This window comes from Pseudopipra pipra, chromosome 2 (genome assembly GCF_036250125.1).
Source record: "Pseudopipra pipra isolate bDixPip1 chromosome 2, bDixPip1.hap1, whole genome shotgun sequence".
NCBI lineage: Eukaryota > Metazoa > Chordata > Aves > Passeriformes > Pipridae > Pseudopipra > Pseudopipra pipra.
This window is the reverse complement of record NC_087550.1, coordinates 76,232,807-76,244,686: the sequence shown is the minus strand read 5'-3', so window position 1 is coordinate 76,244,686 and position 11,880 is coordinate 76,232,807. Positions and strand designations below refer to the sequence as shown.

Here is an 11,880-nt window from a genome sequence, read left to right as displayed (position 1 = left end):
CAAGCTCAATTTGTTTTACATTATCAGCAAGGTCTTTGATTAGATATTCATTCAAAGATCTCAAAATAAAAGTTTTATTGTAGTAACTTTCTGTGAACAGTATGCTTCCTTTGAGCAAGGAAAAAAAAAGTCTAAACGATCTTTTTGATATTTGGTGGATTTCCTTTTAGAATTGATTTCTCAAAGTTTTTGTTCAATAGCTCAATTTTTTTATGCATTGAACAGCACATTTTTTCCCAAGATACTTATTTTTTTTATGAAAATCTTATAGAATTTAGTCAGGTTTGTTTTCTTCCTGATTTTTTTTGACAGAACAGGTAACAAAAGCTTGAATCTCTACACTAAAAGTTTCCTGCAATGGAGCAGGGTCTGCTGTCACTTCAGAATCAATGACAACATATATAATTTGATCTTAAATGATGTAACCTTTTCTGTATAGTTTTGGTGAAGAAACGTTATTCAGGATAAATAATTATTTCCTTTATGTGTGAACTTACAGCTTTCAGCACTTGCAGAAGTGCAAGAAGTGGGACCTTAAGATTATAATAGGATATTGGTATCTGTTTACATTTATTAGATAATTTCTTCTGTATTATGACTGCAACTTTTAAATTAAAGTGTAGCAACTGGAAAAAATACTTTAGAATAATATCTAGACCATGCTCAACTCTTCTAGTATAGTTTTAGGTTCATGCTGGTTCGTGAAAGTCCTACTGAGTTGATTTGGAAATACATTGACTTAGGCTTATTCATCTCCATTTCTTTTTTTTTTTTTTTTTAAATGAAGATTAGCCAGAAAAACTAAAACCTCTTACCCAATTCTCCCTTCCCCACCTTTTTTTTGAGCTTGTTATGATAGAGAGAATTGTCTCTTTAATGCTAAAGGCTAAGGTGTTATTTTTTTTTTCACCTTGGAACTCAAAATTAACAGTCTTCTTAACTTCACTCTTATTTAAGTTATTATTCCCTCTATTATTCCCTCATTGAGAAAAGAAGAGAAGACAGGAAAGAAAAGCTATAATTTGAGATGACACTTCTTCTTTGTAACTGTGTATCTTCTCAGTCATTCATTTTTCGGGTGTGCCAGTGAAAAGTTATTTGCCTTTGACAGTTTGTATACATTGCTGATAGAACAGAGAAGCTTCCGAATGAGTTGGGCTGCACCTCGTGCATTGGAGGAAGTACAGTTTAATAATATCTAGAAAGATTTAGTGTAGTAAAATCTAGGCCTGGAAGACAGAAACTTTTTACACTGATCATATTACTCAAAGTTATTTTAAAAGTTATTTTCAACGGAAGCAGTGGAAAAGGTTTTTGAAACTTACTTTTATTTCTAAGCATTTAGTTGTAGTCGGGAGTAGGTGAATACTCTGATATTCTAAAATGGTCACTCATTCACAGTGCCCTAACACAAAAGTTAATTAACATTTAAAGGTAGAGAGAAAACTTAGCATACTTTCAAAGTTTTAATTAAAACATGAAATATAAAACAGAGTAGGAGATTTGGTACAAACCCTCAGTGCTGATTAAATGCACACAGTGTTAAGGATTAAATGTAATCACCACCACACATGCACAGTTAATAACTTTCCAATCTTTTCACGGGAGAAACCTCCAAGTATTACATACTTGTGTCTAAAGACTTCACACAGTCACACAGAATATCCTGAGTAGGAAGGGACCCACAAGGATAATCAAGTCCAACTCCTAGCCCTGCACAGGATCATAACCCAAAGCCACACAATGTACCTAAGAGTATCATACAAAACCTTCTCAAACTCTGGCAGAATTGGTACTGTGACCATGGCCCTGGGGAGATTGTTCCAGTGCCCAACCACCCTCTGGGTGAAGAACCTTTTTCTAATACCCAACCTAAATCTCCCCAAAAACAACTTCAGGCCATTCCCCTGGTCCTGTCACTGGTCACCACAGAGAAGAGATCACTTAACAGTTCAGTAAAATCCCAGACTCCACACATAACATTTTAGTTACTTCATACTTCCTGAAATTAATAATCTTTATTAAAGGCATTGCAAATAATGGGTACAACCATTTTGAATCTGTGAGAAAAAAAATCTGCTATAACATTCTTTGTGGCCTCTTGGACGCTTGATTAGAGTAATTTCATAAATAATTCTTTTTGTCATGTAAACCTGAGCCATGTACTGCATGGCATCAAGGAGCCATGCAATTTGATAGCTTCTTTCTTTAGAAGTGATAAGATGGAATCTTATAGGAGTTTTTATCTACAACAGTTCTCTGCACATGAAACTGGCGATCTGTTACACTGCGCTATGGATTTTCTGTTTTGGGTTGATTCTTATTATGAAAAAAGGTATATAAGATCTTACAATGTACTTACTGTGTCATAAAGGTTAGGGCAACATTAAATGGGATATTTGAATTTGACAAATTCAATTTCATTCAGAGACTCACTGTTTTGAAGCTTTTTGAATAAATGAGATACAGCCTGAAGGGTAGAAAAATAAAGGGCAGAGCTAGGTCTGCAAGCAAGAGTTTTGTTTTTAACCTCACAATCTGAGAGACTCTTCACACACATACATCGTATAGCAAAGACATAATTTGATGAAAAGCCAGCATCTGGCTTTGATGTAAAGCCATTTCAATATAATGTGTTTTAGCTTACAAATCCTCAAGAACATTTTATTTAAACCATCTAGGAATGTTTGAGAAATGATAATTATTAACCTTCATGAAATGTAAATTTAATTTTGCCTTAGCATTTGACAGCTTTATGGGTCTTTTCTACAAACCATTTTTGTATTTCTGAAATATGTTGGAGTGACAGTGCAAGAATCTAATGCCTTTTATCTAGACACTGAACAAACAACATCCGCAGCAGCACTGCAGGCTTCCTGACATTACCCTGTCAAAGACTTGTCTTCAGCTCCATTTTGGAAAAATCACTGATAGAGGTTGGGGCAGTTCAGCTTCTGTTTGTTCAAACCTCAGCCTCTTTGCTGAAATTGCCAATCAGATAATGTACTAGTCACAGAATGCCTAAAACTGCAGTTTCTTCAATGTAGTCCAGCAAAAATCTATCGAATAAAGCAAATGGTGGTGCTGCTTGTTTGCCTAAAATTGTACAACCAATCTAAAACTGACACATCTCATAATCAGAACTTTATCAGTTCCTTGGCTCATCCAGCTCCTGTGACTACATTCCCTGGAAATGGTTGGCATATCACAGAAGTAAATTTGTCCTTCTGTTTTAGGGTCTCTGATAAGAGGGAGGCTAGGGTCTCTAATAAGATATGTGTTATCACTCTAATGGATGAAAGTGGAATGGAAGTTGAAAAGATGACTGTGATAAAGAAGATAGTTTATAGAAACAGTAATGCCAACAATTACTGCCTACAAAAATATGCATGATGGATATAAAGAGACTGTAACCCACGTAACCACTTAGCAGCGAATGAATAAATGTTATTTTCCTTCTGAGACTAAAAACTGTCTGAACTCATTGGAATTCCTCAGTTTTATTTGATTTGTCCTGAAGGGTTCGATACCTATTTAATTATGGGTTTTCTAAGCACTTATGAGCAATAAAATATACTGCAACAGTCACTGTAGGAGAATCAGAAGTTGCAAAATGGGTGCTGGATCATGGAGTGAAAAGCAGTTGTGAGCAATTGTGAATGAGAGGGACCTCTTGATTCATGAAATGTGTTCCCCACTAGCTCAGGCAATATAAACATAATTAATTCCCTAAACATTTCCAGGCCTATCTGAAAAAAACAAGTTTGGGTTTTCAATTTTATAGTTTTTCCCATTTGCCTCATCAGGAAATCTGAAAAATAAATTCACAGTTTTATGAATTTACATGATTCTTCTAATTTCTGGTCCGAAGTCAGTTAAAATTATCAACTGATATTAAATAAATTATCTGCCTGGAAACAAAGGCAGAATTTTGCATACCAGTGTTAATATCCTGTACCTGATGTAGTGATTGGCTTCCCTTGTAGTAATTGGTTTTTAAGCATAAATTTTTGAAGAAGGCTCTACAGGCCTGAATAACATTGGGATTCCCTATCAGAAGGCCATGAACAAACCTACAAAGAAATTGATCTGCTCTGCGATTCTACAGCTGAATTATAAAGCAAACGCTAAAACTTACAATTATACAGAATAATAAATAAAATTAGCATGCAAAAGGAGCAATGGGGTTATAATGTGGGAGAGATAACAAAAAGGTAATGCATTTGTGGGGATGAACTATATGTGTACTAGTTTGTGGCTACATATATCTGCTTTTGTCTGTATTGCCAGAGAACTAGATAGGTTCATATTTGTGCAGGGATTTAGAAAACATTTAGGATAATATTGTTTTGCATGTTAATTACTACTTTGGCCCACTCTTCTTTAAGTTTAACTAAAAAAAAACTAAGAACAATGGATATTGACAACACTGGATCTTTTTCAGAGTCAAATTATAGTCTTTGAAACCAGATGTTTTCATGCACAGATAACCAGTGTTTCTTGTTAAAGATTGGTACATGGACTCCTGGTTGAGATAGCTACGAAGCATGTTTATTGCCTTAGAAATGAAAATACAAAAGTAAATGTTGGTGTCATCTTTCTTTCCTGAGTGTTCAATCGGTTCTATGTTGCCTTTTGTTTTTAAAACAGAAAGATGCTCTTCCAAAACCCTCTTATGTCTTAAAGGAAAACATGTTTGTTAAAACAAAAACAAAACAACAACAACAACAAAAAGAAAAGGAATTATTGTGATCCTTAGCTGATATATTAGCACATGTCTGTTTATGTATGGAAGCAAGCTTATATATATTAATGTAAATTGGCAAACAATTTTCCTCTTCTAATTTCTGCTGAAAGCAGTACTTGGCTAGAGTTTCAACACTCAGAACTGATTCCCATTAAAAGGAAGTTTCTACTAGGTCCAGGAAAACTATTACTGATCTTGGCTCTTCTCTCCTGGAGATTTCTCTCTTTTCAGCAGTGATATGAGTGTTTGTCCTTGCCACAGCAATTTAGACCCTAATGTGTTTCTGCAAATTGCTAGGCTTTATGCTGTGGCAACTCAGGACTAGATGTGTTACCTTCTAAGGGGACAACAATAGCTTTTAGAGGCAATAACACAAAAGCTGCTCCACCATCAGAGCTCAGAGACAATGAATTTGCTCACAGAGAGTTTGAAATCTTACTGTCTTCTCTCTTGACTATATCAGGATTTTATCTGTGAAAAATTACATTTAAAATGCATAAACCACTTAAGGAACAGGAATGAAATTTGTCAGGGTTTCCATTACAGATTTCTAGCTATTGGACTAATGTCATGTCCTACCTCTTTTCTATTTTTTTTTTTTTAATTTTTGTTTAGCTGAGTTTTCTGGCTTTGATTTTATTGAGTTACAATCAGTAAATTTGGCTTCAAGCTTTTCTATTACATTAAGAAAAAATGAAGATAAACTCTTAGCAGACATAAGCACAATCATTTGCATTTTCTTGGTAAACCACAGAATGTGACATGATCTATTTTCTTTGTTATTATGTTATCTACGTTTGAAATAGGACTGATCATTGCTCGGATTAGGAAGTATGTTCATGGATTTATAAACTCTCATATAATATGATTTGAAATTTCAGTAATTTTCTAGAAACATATGAAGAGTGCCTCTCCCTGGATTTCTCCACAAAATCAGAAAGATATTTTTCTCAGTTTCAAGACTACAGGTTACATAGTTTAGACCTACTGTAGAAGACTATGCAGTAGATCCAGATGATGCCCAAGTATCAGGTGATGTAGAGGACTGGTCCTGCTAGGCTAAGTATCCAAATGCCCTGTGCAGCTAATGAAGAGAGGTAACACTTTAGAAGTTGTTCTCCTTATCAGAAGAGAAACTGGAAGGAGTTAACTGGATTGAATCCCATGCTAAAAGTAAATTTTATCTCTTGTAACTCCACATATTAAATATTAGATATCCTTGAACTAGTATCTTTGCCAGAAGAGATGTATGTGACCCCAGATACCTTTCTCAGGATGACAGGAATCATGCTTTCAAGGTGACCCATTGATCCTGAGGGCTCAGTTCAGCTGGCCACTCTGAGGCTATTTGTAGCTTTTGAGATGACCTAAGGCATCTACCAGGAGCTGGCAGAAACAGTGAAGGACAGAGAAGGGCACCGTCTCTGCAGCACCAGGCAGGGGCAGGTGTCTCAGACCATCCTGGTGTAGCTGTGTAGCCTTGTAACATGATGTTGCCATGGGTAGTAACTGGCCATTATTGGTTTGTACTAAGTTTTCAAGCCCTCTGGACTGGTACTCGTCAGACTTCTGTCTGAAAGTTTCTTTGCTTGCCTGAAGATTTGTTTTGCTCAGTTTAGCTGTGACAAGAGTTTTTTTTGATTGACCAGACGACTGTGGCAAATTAGGTTTACTTTCATTTACCTTTGCATAAGACAACCACAGTTTTATATAGATAGCAATAACAAGCAGTTATTCCATGTATAATGACATATTTATGACTCTAAGACGATGTCAAGTAGAGAAATACAGACTTAGAGCAAGAGCAGAGAACTGCAGACACAGGGTGTGGTGTAGAGGAGCACAGGCATGGGATTCTAAAAGACAAGGTGTGGGGCCCCCATGGCTCTAAACAACTGACACATGGCTGTGAAAGAAATGCAGATCTGGAGTAGGACAAAACTGGTTTTAAGGGTAACAAAGAGAAACAAGAGGTAGTATCTAATACATGTAAATGGCACCATATATAGTAAATTCAGATGCAATCTGTAGCAACAGATGAATGAAGGAAGAGCAAAGATATGAAAGCATGTCAGCAAACATATAAAATTACATGAAGTGAATCCTAAGGTGAGGAAGAATAAAGCATCAATGTCCTTTTAAAGGACTCCAGATGCTAACAACCCTACACAATGCCTCTTCTGAAATTGCCAGTTTTAGGACCCATACAAACACTGGAAAGCTGAGTATAAAACTACAAAAAAGAAATTACGTAGTTTATGTATTACAATTTATTTGCATTGTTACTCTTATTGAAACTTTTTCTGTGTAGACATATTTTAAGAAAGTCACTGTGCTTTCTATTTTTTTTAATAGATCTAGACTAATAATTGAATTCTACTAGCAGTAAGGTCTTGACTCTCTATGTATGGTGCATTTTCTCTTTATTCATAAACAAAAAATTAATTGTAAAACTAGGCCCCTATGTTTCAGCAACTGGACTATTCCAGAGTGCAGAAAAGGCTCAGTCAGTGAGAGTTTAAGTTCTAGAGGCATAAATTTAGACTAATTTTCCCCTTTGCCTAAAGAAAGACATAGATCTAAACCACTTTAACTATGTTTTTTATTAATCAGTGGGTTTACAGTGTTTTCTAGGATTTGAAATTGCCTGCATACTTAGGGTCTTCCATAAAATTGGTATTTTGTATTTTTTATTCATAGATCACCATAAATAATGTGACATAGTGTAGAAACCTTTTTGTCTATCTAGGGTATACCTCAACATTTCTCACAGAAATTCCATTGTCAACAGCTGTCCTCAGTGGTTTTCTAAAATGTTACAGAGAAACAAGATTTTCAGGGCAAAAGATTAAACCAAGAAAGTAAGAAACTGTTTCAAAATACTTATTTTAACCACATGTTAATGTACAAGTCTAATTACATATTTGAGCAGAAGTAGTTTCCTCTTACCCTTGCTGTTTAGATGACTAAAATGCTGATCTTTTAATCACCAAGTTACATATTTCTTATTTTTCCTTAGTGTCATAGAGGTAAGAGTTCTTAACATAAATCTTCATTTTCTAAATAATTTTTTTATTTGTTATGGTGTACATAAAACCAATCTAGAGCAGAGAAACATAAATTGCTATTACCTGTAATTTTTTGATGCTTTTCTGAAAACAATCTTATTGTATTAAGTGTAGCAATTCAATTTTGCATATAGATAATATAAAGTCAAGCTATGCTTTCAGTTATATCCAAGGAATTCAGGAGTATTACAAATGTCTAAAAGAAGGACCTGTCCCATGCACTAATTTCCAGTCCATCATTTCTCTGAAACTAAAAATACGATATGTTTAATACCTCAATAAAGATATACATGAGGAGCAACTTTTATGTTTCAGGATCATGGTACTTTTCACCTTTTTGAAGGCCTGGAATGCCATATTTTGCTTCAGTTGATAAACCTCTGGTTTTAATTTTTTTTTTATATAAAGGTGAAAGCCGCAGGTTTCATGAACAGTTCTGTCTGCCAAAAAGCAGGGATGTGAACAGACATGAAAATTATTTTTAAAAGCTAGCACAAAGATGTTATGGATATAAATAAAGTGAACTAAAAGTAAACGGGAAGGCATGTTCTATACAATACCAGTGCCCTAAAGACAGATACAGGGGACAAAGGAAGGGAAAAAACTCAGGATAAGGTATACTGAGGTATATATTGGACAGTATGTTTTTGCACATCAGCAAAAGAGATCCATTATACACATTCATATGTGGCATGTGTATGAATAAAATCAGATTTTAATATGATTTTTTTAAAGTCTGTATCCTGCTTTAGGTATTGAAGTATGAATCCTTCCAGGAGGTGCAATTATGAAAACAACTTTGCCCTACGTGTTTATGCTATTCAAATGTTTTACTGTCCCTAAGATTGTGTTCACCTGCTATAAATGTGTGACTAAACTTCCATGAGCACTCTGGCCATACCATCCATTGTACCAGTGGCATTGTCTTTGAAGATGCAAGGTGAACTTTATTGAAGAGATCTTTTGGGTCAGAAACACCCCGACCAGTTTCACTGCATGATCCTGTAAACTCTTGTACCAGCAGAAGTGGGAAAGAGAGTGACATTGAGAGAAGCAGGAAAATCAGAAACTGCCACTGAGAAAGACCCCTATGTGACTTACATTCAAGAGACTAACAATTGATTTAGACTGCTTGACAAACCTGGAGAGACTTTGCTGTGACACCTAATTAGGCATGCACAGCAGGTGATCTTAGCACAGCCCTCTGCACTGTGAGGGGTGATGAGATGCATCGACCAAGTCCTCCCAACCACAGAAGCTCAGCGTGAGCTTCCTTTTCAATGTGAACTGGAAAAGAGCTTCATAGGGTAGCAGGTATATTGTCTTTAGCATTTCACATTAAAAAGTACCAAAATAAAGCAAAAGAAAAGTTTCTAATGCAAGATACACACATTTTGTCTGGCAACATTTGTTCATGTATCACCAGGAAAAAAGAATGAAGAGTTAGAACTTAATTAATACTTTGCTGAGATTTTCAAGAAGAAAATCTGGGGTTTACTAGAGTCGCACTAGTTGTTTTAGTGTAATATAGTTAGAAACAACTTTTATTTTCATACCTATTATAGTCAGTTATGACTCAGAGCACATAGTAAAAACATAATTTTCTTAATAAGATTCATATTTGCACAATTATTTCAAAGTAGAACTGAATTAAAAAAAAATAGAGATAGCTTCAACCATATATTTTAATTCATTATCCTGAGAGAATGCTATGGAAATATTAAGGTTAATTTGAAATCTTCAATAGGTTAACCTAAATCCTGTTATAATTTGAACAAGAGTATTATTTTACTAAACATATAAATATACAGGTACAGAGACATAAACAAGGTATATGTACATCTATCTATAGAAAGAGAGAAATACAAAGATGACCTTTTACATGGCTGTAGTAATGCATGAAAGGAACAATGATATTTCCCTCACAAGGAAATAAATAGGTTTTATTATCTTTCGCCAGCTACACATAGGAAAGCTGTCACCTTGAAATGTTTATTTAAAGTGCTAGGACATCAGTTATAAGAATAAGTACTTCAGTACCTTTTCCCCGGGGAGATAAAAGCACATTTGAAAACACAGATACCCCTAAAGAAAATAGAAATGGACAGTCAAGAACTACAGAATCATTTAGGTTGGAAAAAGCTTAAGTTTTTTGAATTCAGCTATTAACCCAGCACTGCCAAGTCCACCACTAAACCATATTCCTAAGTACCACATTTGCATGTCTTTTCAAATATCTCCAGAGCTAGTGATTCCATCACCTCCCTGGGCAGTCCATTCCAATGTTTAACAACCATTTACATGAAGAAATTCCTTCTGCTGTCCAACCTAAATCTCCCCCGGCACAGCTTGAGGCTATATCTTCTGATCCTGTCTCTAGTTGCTGTGGAGGAAAGGCTGATCCCCACCCGCTACAACCTCCTTTCAGGTAGTTGTAGTCAGTGATAAGGTTACTCCTAAGCCTCCTTTCCTCCAGGAGGAGGAAAAACAGCCCCAGCTCCCCCAGCCACTCTTCATAGGACTTGCTCCCTAGATCCTTCACCAGCTTCATTGCCCTTCTCTGGACTCACTCAAGCACCTCAATGTCTTTCTTGTAGTGAAGGGCCCAAAGATGCAGCCTCACCTGGGCTGAGTATGGGGGGGGGTGATCACTTCCCTTGTCCTGCTGGCCAGACTATTTCTAATATAATCCAGGATGCCATTGACCTTCTTGACCACCTGGGCACACTGCTGGCTCATGACAGTGACACCCCTCATGACAAGACACCCCTAGTGTCTCTTCCACTGGGCAGCTTTCCAGCCCCTCTTTCCCCAGCCTGTAGAGCTGCATGAGATTATTGTGACTCAAGTGCAGGCCTCGGCACTTGGCCTTGTTGAACCTCATACCATTGGCCTGGGCCCATTGATCCAGCCTGTCCCGATCCTTCTGCAGAGCCTTGCTGCCCTCCAGCAGATCAACACTCCTGTCCGATTTGGTATCATCTGGCAGCTTCTGTATGCCAGTTTCCTGTAAATATTCTAAGTTTGTGGAGAATTTCTTGATAATAAAATGACCTATGTGAATGTTTTCAGTGGTGCCCAGTGACAGGATACAATGGGTACAATGGACAATTGGCACAAACTGAAATATAATAGACAACATTTAAATGTAAGAAAAAATTTTCTAGTAGGAGTGCTCAAAACCCAGAAGAGTTAGCCCAGGCACTCTGTAGAGTCTCCACCCTTGGAGACATTCAAATACCAACTGGACTTGGCCCTGGACGACTTGCTCCAAGTGAGTCTGCTCAGAGCATAGGGTTGGTCTAGGTGATCTCCAGGGGCCCTTTCCATGACTCAGTGATACTGTGATCTCTTTTTCACAAATTGCTTTTGAGAGAAAGCCTATCATAGACAATCATAGACAATTTTAACATAAAATATTATAAAAGAAAACATGATTTTGTGTGACTCTACAGGTGTTTAAAAAACCCACAGGTTAAATTTATTACACAAAAAACTTTTTGTTAATATTTAGGCCTAAGATCAGAGGCTCATATTATACAACATATCATAAATATTGCTATATTCACCAGATCCCTTGTTCCAGACTTGTGAGTGGGGATAAACAGATGACAATGAGATACGTATATCAAGCCAGAGCTAAGCAGTTACCAAAGACTGAGAAATAGTATTACCAAACTAATCAGCATAAATGTTATATAATTGGCCATTGTTGTACATCCTGCTCCAGTTGTGTCTAAAGTGCTGCCATCGTTGATTTGATGGATTTGCTTTACGTCACTGAGGTTCGTCTTGTCTGGCATCCCTGCTGAGACAAACAAGAAAATACAGAATGATGTATGCCTTGTCACTACTGGCAACATATTATAGCTAGAACAAATTTAAATATCCTCAGCACACAGACTGTCACAGCTTGGTTTCTAATTCCCATGCAACTGCCAAATTTAAATCCTTTATAATTGCATCTAGAAACACGCACTACACTATATGGTTATTCATCGTTGAAAGCAGTTCAGAGGTCTGCCAGCTATGAACAAAATTGTTCTTGTAGAAATATATCTCAAC

At 36.3% G+C, this 11,880-nt stretch overlaps 1 long non-coding RNA gene across 1 annotated transcript in view; it reads right to left on the bottom strand.

Moving 5' to 3' along the window:
- Positions 1–11,497: 11,497 nt before the first annotated feature.
- Positions 11,498–11,880, bottom strand: part of LOC135409878 (uncharacterized) — a 63,041-nt gene continuing 62,658 nt past the window's right edge. Inside the window, exon 3 of the long non-coding RNA XR_010428406.1 lies at positions 11,498–11,620. This is a non-coding gene — a long non-coding RNA (uncharacterized LOC135409878). The remainder of the gene's footprint in view (positions 11,621–11,880) is intronic.